This window comes from Phyllostomus hastatus, unplaced genomic scaffold (genome assembly GCF_019186645.2).
Source record: "Phyllostomus hastatus isolate PE091 unplaced genomic scaffold, TTU_PhHast_1.1 phas_scaffold_585, whole genome shotgun sequence".
In the NCBI taxonomy this organism is placed as follows: domain Eukaryota; kingdom Metazoa; phylum Chordata; class Mammalia; order Chiroptera; family Phyllostomidae; genus Phyllostomus; species Phyllostomus hastatus.
The window spans coordinates 28,073,246-28,083,548 of NW_025334037.1; the positions used below are offsets into that span (position 1 = coordinate 28,073,246).

The window sequence follows — 10,303 nt, forward strand, 5'->3', positions numbered from 1 at the left end:
AGTACTAAAGGCAGAGTTTTCTTAAATGAATACAGCAGCCCTCAACAGTAATAATCGAGGAACTCTGCATAAGAGAAAAAGCTGGAGTACACACCGGCCAAACAGGTGAGAAAGGCATTTCCCTGGTTCTGCATACACTCAAACTAAAGCACATATATTGCAACTTATGCTTACTTTTTCCAATATTCCCAGGTGACCCATTCTCTTCTCAAAAAGCTAAAAGAGACTAGCCATTGCAGATAAAAATATCCTACAAATTCAAGAGCCTAAAAGAAGTTAGAGCAGCCTAAAAGGAAAAAAAAAGTAAAGACATGTGATTTTTTTTTTGAACCTAACATTTTAAGTACAGCCCACAGACTTAAAACTACATTTTCTTTCTGGGGCTGCTCACTGACCTCGATTACATATCAATCCTGTAACACTGTGAATTGTGGTGATAGGTTGGCCCTTGCCTCTAAACACAACCAAATTTTTCCAAGGTTACACACACTGGGACACGAAGAACATTTTTGTGGCATCTTATTTTCACTAATCAACTAGTCTGGATTCTACCAGTGCAAACATTATGAACAAAGAAGTTTTCATTATCTTCTAAACTCTCCAGAGTCAAAGGCTATGTATGGTACAGTGGCAAGGAGTACTGAATAGGCAGAACTGAGTCTGGTCAGAATGCTGCTACTACCGGCTGGTTGTCTACTTTGGGCATAAGTCACTCAGGGAGAAATTAAGGTGCAAGCACATTTTATTTACAGCAACAAATTCTAAGGAATCGCCACATCATTACCATAGGTGAAAAATTTCAAGGTCTTGTTAGAACAGCCTGGGCTTCGGATCAAATAATAATGACAAGAGGAGAAAAAATATAGAGCATGGTATTTTTTTAATCACAATAATCACTGCTGCTGCTGCTAATTCTAAACATTTACTGAGCCTTTGTTAGGTGCCAGGCACTGTGCTAAACACTCTCACAGATTTTTAACATTCAATCCCTGCAACAACAATCTGATAATAATTAACAAAGTATTAGAGCCCTCGGAAGAACAGAAATTTAAATTTTTTAAATGATAATACAAGCAAACTATTAAAGAAACCTTATCTTTTTCTCTACCTTTCAGACTATATTTTAAGTATTAAATTTACACTAAAACCACATTTATTTTTGGAAATCTGTCTTTCATTTCAAGAATACTGTGATTTGAGATGTTGACAATTATTACAGAAGACTCAAAAAAAAAACCCTCTAAACTTAAATACTGGCACACACAAAAAAACCCCTTCTATCCAACTTTACTGAATAACCGTCCCCATTCAAAGAAAAGAGAACAGCATATACACATCAGGCCCTACAATAATTATAGGCTCCAGAGGCCTATACTATCAATCAGTAATGCTGTTATTATAGAGATCTGTATCATCACAGACAAAAAAAATTACAATTACTAAGTTTTCAATATATATACACAGACATATATATACACATATATATCTGTTATTTTACATATAAATCTTACAGTAGCTGATAAAAAACAACAAACTAATCTAAGGTAAACTAAAACACTAGGATGTTTCTGAAGACTCACTTTAGAATGTCAGCAGCATAATCATGATATTAGCAAGCAAACTTTACTTAGCAGAAAGTTGCTAGAGGCTTGGGAAGATGTGTATAAAATGGAGTAGACAAGAGGGAAGGATTCCCTGTGCTGTTTAAATCAACTACAGGACCCAGCATGCAATGCTCTATTCTGGAGTTAAGCAGAAAAAAAAAATAAAAAACACCCAAACCCGCAGTGCACTCTGGGGCTTGTAGTTAAGGAAACCACTTCTTCACTCTACACAGTTAAGTTTCCACAAAGTCTGAACCATCCAGCACAATTTGACTAAGTCTTATTATCAGGGTTAGTCAAATTCAGATCTAATTCATTTGTGTTCTGCTCTGGCACAATTTCTTTAGCACATAATGAAAAAAGTATCAATTTAAATTTAGCTCAATATTTTCACATTAGAAAAACCATATATAGGACAAGCATATCAAAGAAATGCTTAAAAAATAAATACTTAAAAAAGCAAAAAGTTTGAATTTCAAAATTATATTTAAAAACATAATTTTTGAAACAATCTCCTTAAAGTTTACCTGAACCTGTTTCAAAGTTCTCTATCCTACTCCCAAAATGAAAGATTTTATTTTACTGAGTTTTCTCTTAACAGTCTTTCAAGTTATGTTTTATAAATGATTTTTCTTAAAGACAATTCTTATAAGAAAACGTTTCCCATACTTTAATACCACCCACTAGGAAAGAGATTCCTATAGTAATACATGTCCAAAACACTACCTCACACACCGAAAGAAACTCTAAGTTCCTCTTTTGTTAAGTTCTTACTCAAAATTTAATCCCTCCACTTCCACCCTTCATTACACACACATACTTAACACACACACACACACACACACACACACACACACACACCTGTTTCTGGAAAGAACACTTAGAAAAAAATATTCCAACCATAGACCCATTTCTCTCATCCACGAACATCTTTTAAAAACAAAGATTTTTAAAAAGCTATCGATCACATGTCCAAATGCAAGCAGGTAATTAAAGCTGCCATCTATGTGGATATGGATTCTACACTCACCCCTATTTTCTGCAAGACTGAAGGAGGGGGCAGGGAAAGAACTCAGTGCAATCTGCATCAGGAGGCCTAACACAGGTGGTGGGTTATTTTCAGGCAACAGCACCTTCACAAACATGCTGTGGAACACAGTCCAAGAAATTTTTAACAAGAAAAGATAAGCTGGCAAACAAATTCAACACAATCCAGCTAAAAATCACCTGCAACACATGCTACTACATTTCACCATAAAAGTGACAGGCTACAACAGGATCTGAAGCTTCATCAATACAACATACTGTCCATAAGACCAGAGATAGCAGTTGCCATGGTTACTATCACCCACTTTTATCAAGAAATTATTGTCGTTACTCTGAAGTTTGGGGTACTTATTTAAAATTTTTTAAAAACCAGTTTAGGGTTCTGACTGTTAATTGAGTGAAAAATTCAACTACTGCCTGATTTGTAAGTATGCTGCCTTAGAGATGCACATGGTTAACAATACTTGGATCTGCAGCAGAAAAAAATCAATTCCTTTCTGCTGTTCCTTCTCCTCAAGTACTGACAGTTTGTATTCTCAATGCAGCCAAAACAATAAAACAAAACCCATCTTTCTGGCTTCTGTGTTTAAGTTATTTTTCTCCCCTAGGCCCACAACCAGAGTCAAAATAAAGCCTAGATCAACAACCTGTTAGGCCCCATTGCCTCCCATCTCTACATTACCAGTTCACTTTTTTGTCCACTTTAAAAAAAAAAGCAGAACACTTCATAGATGATTCCAAAATATAGGGGGAAAAGTTTCCTTCAATGAGACCTGCTCACTATCCTTTTTTTTTGGGGGGGGTGGCTGCAGTGTATTGGAGGGAGAGAGCAATGGAGGGGTAATTCAAACTTCCAAACAAATGTCTAGTGTAAGAGAGTTGCTTCAGAAAAGCCCAAAGGATGACGGAATCTCACATATTATCTCTAAAGGGGAAGAGTTTACAACCACTCCAGTGTTAAGACTGAACTGATAGACAGGTAATATAAAAGTTATTTTTAAAAGTCTATTTCAACATTCTTACAAAAGATAACTGCTCAAAAACTTAATATGCAAGTAAGAATTACATGAAAGCCTATAAAGCAATACAGCCACATATACACCCAAACACAAAGAAGAAAGCATATGCCATTTAAGAAATAACTGTCTATAATGAATTTAATGCAAGTTTTAACAAATTACCTCTTAAAAAAACCTTAAAGCAGCAAAAATACACTCCTGGTAAGTTAAAAGGGATCAGAATATATTGCTACATTCCCTAGGAATACGTAGAGCCTACAAAAAAGCCCACGTACAAAAGTTCTTGAGAAGTTAACATAAATCATTAATATTTCCCAGCACATATTAATATGAAGATTCAAACATGTTTCAAGAAATCAGCTCTGAATATAGATATGAAGGAATTCTGTCAAAGGTTAGAGACCTAAAACTTTAATCTCTTCCTTTTCTCCCTTTGAATAGTAATTAAATACAAAAGCCTTCAGCAATAAGATACTAAGGATACAAAATTTAAAAGCACATTAATATAACCTTAACTTCAGTATTTCCTCAAGAAAAGCTTTAGTATTCACTGTCTGCGCGATGAAAAGTTAGCATTACCCTAAGAGGTTTCAGTTTTATCTAAACAGTTAAATGTTTCTGTCATTCTTCACAGAAGCGAGTTTGTATATTTAATTACTAATTGGGGGTTATTTCATAAAGAACAGTCACTTCTAAAATTTAAGATATGCTCATAAACATAGGGACTCCCAATTATCTATATTTTATTTTATTTCAGTCAAAATTTGTGAACAGTCTATTAAGAAAGCCACAGCTCAAGCCTCTGAGCGTTAAACTTCTGAGTTATTTTTAAACAAAAATATTTCAGTGTACCCCTCTAGATTTGAGTTGTCATTTCCTCATGCACTCCTCTAAAACAGAAAAATAAAGATATACACATGTACCTAATACTAATGTATACAAGTATATACTTTTTTCACTTTAAAACAAGTCTGAAAGATTTAGTGAGAATTTTTCACAAAGTTAGCAGAATCAATCAAAACAACCAAAACCTTAACTGTGACATCTGTTACTCTGTGTGTTAATGAGAGTCTACAGAAGAATTGAGAATTTAAATATTCACTAAAATCAACTACTGTCACGTCAATGAAACGAAGAAAAACTTTAATAGGAGATACACATTTCACAAGATCTACAAAAGGAAAATAATCTTTTTCTTGAATTGTGAGAAACTGCCTAGGCAGCATTTTTTAAACAAAGCTTCAAAACTATAACAAAGAGCTTTTTGGTAACCACAGCAGTACTGAAAAAAAATCTTAAGGTGTTCGAGGTGCACTTTTAATGCACTCATTCCCCAACTGATGGAGAAAGTTAACATTTGAAAGAGAGAAGTTTCTGTCCATATATTAATTAGTTACCTATATCAACAACTTAACATCTGTTGGCTCCTGACAATTTACAAAGGACCTGCACATGTATTATCTCATTTGATCTTATTGAGAAAAAAGATCTGTCTAGATCTGTGTTATGTCTAGAAAACAGGCAAAATTCAAAGCAGGTTTATCAAATTTTCTATACATTCCTAAGTTTTTAAACTTTAATATAAAACTTTACGAGCCACCAAGTAGCATGATATTTCCAGTGATAAATCAATGCACCTAACACTAACAAGAGTTTCAAACAACCATGGACTATAAATGCTATGAAACTTCTTTTATCTTTATGGAGTTATTACCACTAGTGGACATATCATCAGTAAAGCAATGATCTATGCCCACAAATATAACTTTACTTATAATTCGAGAGTTTCAGCTTTTGGAGGCCAATTCAAATACATCAACCATATGTATATTTATAAAGCTGAGAGCCTAAGAATTTATCTATTAAGATAGTTGTCCAAGAAAAAAATAAACACAAAAAAGTATAAAATTTTCTTCACACAATATCTCCCTTTCCAAAATCTCAAGTACTCTAAATCCTATTTGTATTAACATTATGGGGATGATTACAAAATGTCCCAAGTCATACGAACTACTTTTGGGTATACCCATTGCACATAACTCCAAAATAAAATAACTCCACAATAAAATAATTCTAACAGCACTCTGTAACTATGCATAGCATTCTTAAGGTATCCACAGTAACAAATCTACTTTGTGTAATATGGTAAGCAGGTAAAAAGCCATCAAAGATTTCAGGTTTAAATAGCGAGTGTAATTTATTAATGGAATTTTTAAATGGACTTACTCAAAATCTTTCTGGAACTTTAGGGTGTTAATCCTGTTGCTTAGTTGAAGCTAAGTGGAGCTGTCGTAAGTAGCAAGACCCTCAAAATTCAGAGATTTGCTTTATCTTGCTGTAGCACCTCCTGCTGGATAGCATTTAGAGCTCTTCATGTAAGCAGAAGAAGAATATTTCTGAGGCAGCTCCTTCCAGATGATTGAATGGGAAAAAGGGTGGACCCTTCAAAGCTAAAAGAAATAGGGCCCCGTCCATCACTTACACCTCTTAAAAATAAAATTTGGCATAGGTAGGAGTCATTTTAACCTATTACTATTCCAGTTCCATAAAGACCTGCCTGAGTCCAAAGTGCAAAATGCTTAAAGAAAGCTTGTAAAATTATCTAAAAAGTGTTAAAAAGTCATCGAAAGCACTCAAGCAAAAGACGATTACGGCCAGCCAAACAATGCCAGTCATACTGCAAATACTATTATGTTAACCAAAGCAAACGTCTGACATAAAGAAGAGCACCTCAAATATTTGTAACATGTTAGCCGGAAGTTTGCGTTTTGAGAATTTGCTGCACTATTACCATGCTCTTCACTTAAAGGTAGCTGTACATCTACAGAAGTTTTAAGTACAGAAATTTTTTATAAACAGAGATAGTTGTACATCTACATAAGTTTTCAATACAAAAATATTTTTATAAACATTGGGTATACACAAAAATGTACTCTTTGCCATCAAAAGGTATGTCCTGGGATTTTAAAATACATTCTTCAGACATTTTAAATAGCACCTACAGCTCACTTTAAGTCCATGATGCAGATCCATATACAAGTGGAGCCAGGAAAAGGGAACAGGCAGGAACTTACCAAAATCAAAATGCATAATAGTATTTCCAGTAAAAATGGAGTAAGTCTCCTACAATACCGTGGAACCAAGTAGATTGTGAAACTTACAAAGAGGGGGAGGGGCTAGTCTTCAAAACCAAAAGAAAAGCTGACCTATTTATTTCTACTGACCAAACATGAGTAAACACCAAATGTAAACAAACAACATAAAACACTGAAAAGTACACTTAGATGTCTTAGCCCCAATTTCAATCCCTTTACCAGGCCCTCAATGAAACAACAGATGTTGATGAGTATCCTCTATAAAAGGAGATATTTCAGCTCCCTGCCCTAAAGAACCCCTATAAAGTATGCCTATGAAAACGCTTCCTTCCTAGAGTGCACACTGCTTTAAAAAAAAAAAAAAAACTTTCATCAGCCCAAATTAATCTGATTCTAATATTCAGCTATCAATTATTAATATATAAATGTTCTTCCTTCTCTAAAGTCCCCAGCTAAAGCATCTATATTCCTAACACTATTAACAAAAATGAACAGCTCGCTCCCCCACTATAGGGCAAATCTTTGAAATCCAAAACACAGCCACAAAGTTCACTGTCAAGGCCAGTGCCGAGGCCCACACAGGCCCGGACCTTAACTCACGTTTGATATTCTAGAAAGGCATACATGCAGAGACATTTAAAAACAACACAATGTGGACGTGCAGAGTGAGATTCCCTACTTCAAGACCTAAACAAAGAATATTTCAACATATGACCAGAATATGATGACACTAGATTCACCAATGAAAACAAAACCTGCCTACCATTAGCAGCCGTATCCTCATTTCAACAACTCAACTACTTAGAAATCACTCTCGGCACATCTGCACCCCACAACCGGCGTGTGGCCTTCTCTGGGGGTGCAAGCCAGACAAAGTTGAAAGGAGACATTCTTCCCCCGGTGCCCAAATCTAGATACCAACCCCTCCCCTAACAGTGCCACCTTGCTGCTACCCACCATAGCGAACGTGGTCAGGGGGAAAAAAAAAGAAATCCTAACAGCACCGCTCAGCAGAATAAAGAGACCAAAGACAGGATGACGAGAAGTGTTGGGAACTGCGTGCACGACGGGGCTGGACCAAACGGAAAGAGTCCCACTCCGCGCGCCCCTCCCCCCCGGCGGGGGCGCGGGCGGGGGAGGGGCGGCCGCGGCCCCTCTCTGAGCGGCCTGCCAACCTTGGCCCGCGCGGGGTCCCGGGGGCGCCCCGCGGCCGCGGGCGGCGGGGGCGAGTGCGGGAGGGCCGGCCCCGGGGTGAGGGGTGCAGGCTGACTCTCCGGAATAACAAGTTGCAGAAGAAGAAGAATAAGCGGAATTTCCCCAACGCTTCTCCGGCTACCCAAGACAAATGCACCAACACACACACACATTCGGGCCCGGCAGCGTCAGCAGCCGCAGCTTTTTTTTTTTTTTTTTATAACCAGATCCCTCAGTCACCAAACAAGATGGTTTTCCAAAAAAAAAAAAATTAAATAAATAATCATAATAAAAACTTCCCCCCGACAGCATCCCAGGGAGGGGGAGGGTGATGAGAGAGCCAAGGCGACCATCCCTGGGCGGAGGGACTGCCGAAGGGGGCGGACAAGGCTCCGCGCCCCCCGCCCCCGCCGGTGGCCCCCTCCCCGGCCCCCAACTGGGACAATGTGACGCCCCCTCCCCGCCACCCCCGGCGCGCCGCCTCTGTCACCCGCTCCGGCCCTGCACTTAGCGCCCAGGCTCCCGAGGCTGCTCATAAACTTACTTCCAATTTATCCTGGGGAGGGGTGGAGGGCAGAGGGGAAGAAGGGGGGGAGACAAGGTTTTCCCATTGTCTTTTTTTTAGGGGGGGAGGAATAGGAAGGGCACGCAGGGGGGCGCCCCGAAGGGGAAGTTATTGCTCAAATCTCAAGTTGACTGCGGGGTCCTGGCGAGAACACCCCCCTTTTCCTCCTCCCTCCCACACACCCCTCCCCTCCCCCCACAACAAACTCCAGGCAAGCAGCCCCTGTTCCTCCCAGAGACAAATACCAGAGACAAGACAGAGAGAGGGAGAGGGGAAGGAGGGGAGAGGGGGAAGGGGGAGGGAGGGGAAATAGAGCTACTCAAGAAAAAAAAGAGAGAGAGAGAGAGGAGAGTGAGGAGAAGAGAGAATGGAAAAGCTGGGATACTGCACCCTCCTGCTGGCTGGCAGTCCCCCCTGGCAGCTGGAGGCAGGAACTCTGAGCAGGAGAAGCAGGAGGAGGAGGAGGAGGGAACTCTTCTTCATGGGGAGGGAGGGAAGAAGCTGGAGCTGCTGCTGCTGCTTCTGCTGCTGCTCTGGGCCTCTCGCACTTTTTAGATATTAGTGTGTTAAGATGGTAGGTTGTTCCCTTCTCCCTCCTCCTCCTCCTCTCGCTCTCTCTCACTCACTCTCTCTGTCTCTCTCTCTCTCTCTCTCTGGGCTGTTTCTTTCCTCCTCTTCCCCAGGCAAAGGGGGGGTGGGGAGGAGGGGGTGGGGGGGAGGAACTGGATCCTCCTCCTCCTCCAGGAGGGACACACACAGGCCCTGGGCCGGAATAGGAGGGGGGAAATCAGAGCAGCAGGAGAGAAACTGTGGGAGACAAACAAGCCCAACTCTTCATCCTCCTCCTCCTCCTCCTCTCAGCAGCAGCAGCGAGCACCACCAGCCCATTCACCACCCGGCCCCGGGCCGCAGCACCTCCGCCGCCTCAGCCCGGGGATCCCTCCGCCCAGGCCCAGACACACTCGCCCGCGCGGGAGCCCGCCGCGCGGCCCCGCCGGCCCGCCGCCGCCGCCGCCGTGCGCGCCCCCGCCGCTCCCGAGAGCTGGGCAAGAGGGACTGGGGCTGGGAAAGCGGGGACGAGGGCGGGGGTAGAGGAGGCACTGGGGTAAAGGGGCACGGCGGGGAGGGAGGGGGCAGCCGGGCGGAGTTGTACGGCGGCCGGTCCGGGCCCCCGCGCCTTCGCCCGCGGCTCCCTGGATGCACGGGCCCCCCCGGGGGCGACGGGGCGGCGGCGTGGGGGGGCAGCGGGGGCCCGCGGCAGCGCTCGGGCGGGCGGACTACTTGACGTGTCGGTGCGGCGAATTTATTTCACTTTGCCTAAGGAACGGGGTGTGCTGCGGCCCCCATTGCCTAGGGAAAAAACCCGGATGTAAAGTGAGTGAAACTAAACTAGAGTGAAGTAGGGCAGCAGCAGCCAAACTCCAGTGCAGTGGCGGCGGCGGTGATGGGGCTGAGCACGGAGCAGCGGCGGCCAAACTCCGCTGCCGCCGCAATGATGGGCCGGTGCAGCGCTGCAGCTCGGCTCTTGTGTAGCTGCAGCCGAGGCGAGGCTGGAGTCGGCTGCAGCCCCCCCAACTCCGCGGCCAGAGACCAACTCCCCCTCCCGCCGGCAGGAGCTGCAAAGGGGCTCCGGAGCGGCCCCAACTCCCTCCAGTGCAACAGCAGTTTTGAGGGTGGGAGAAAAAAGCCGCGAGAGCCGGAGCGACGAGAAGCAACGGGGAAGCACTGCAATGGGGGAGCGTGGTCCAGGCAACAGGAGAAAGATGCAACCTCAAGTCG

At 42.3% G+C, this 10,303-nt stretch overlaps 1 protein-coding gene across 18 annotated transcripts in view; it reads right to left on the reverse strand.

Moving 5' to 3' along the window:
• The window catches only part of PHF21A (PHD finger protein 21A), a 164,084-nt gene extending 154,563 nt beyond the window's left edge, over nucleotides 1-9,521 (reverse strand). For 2 of the 18 annotated variants that reach the window (XM_045825296.1, XM_045825304.1), the window contains exon 1: nucleotides 8,915-9,517. The gene's annotated coding sequence lies outside the window, so the exon portion shown is untranslated. The other 16 variants (XM_045825300.1, XM_045825284.1, XM_045825301.1 and 13 more) reach the window with 13 other exon arrangements.
• Nucleotides 9,522-10,303: the final 782 nt, after the last annotated feature.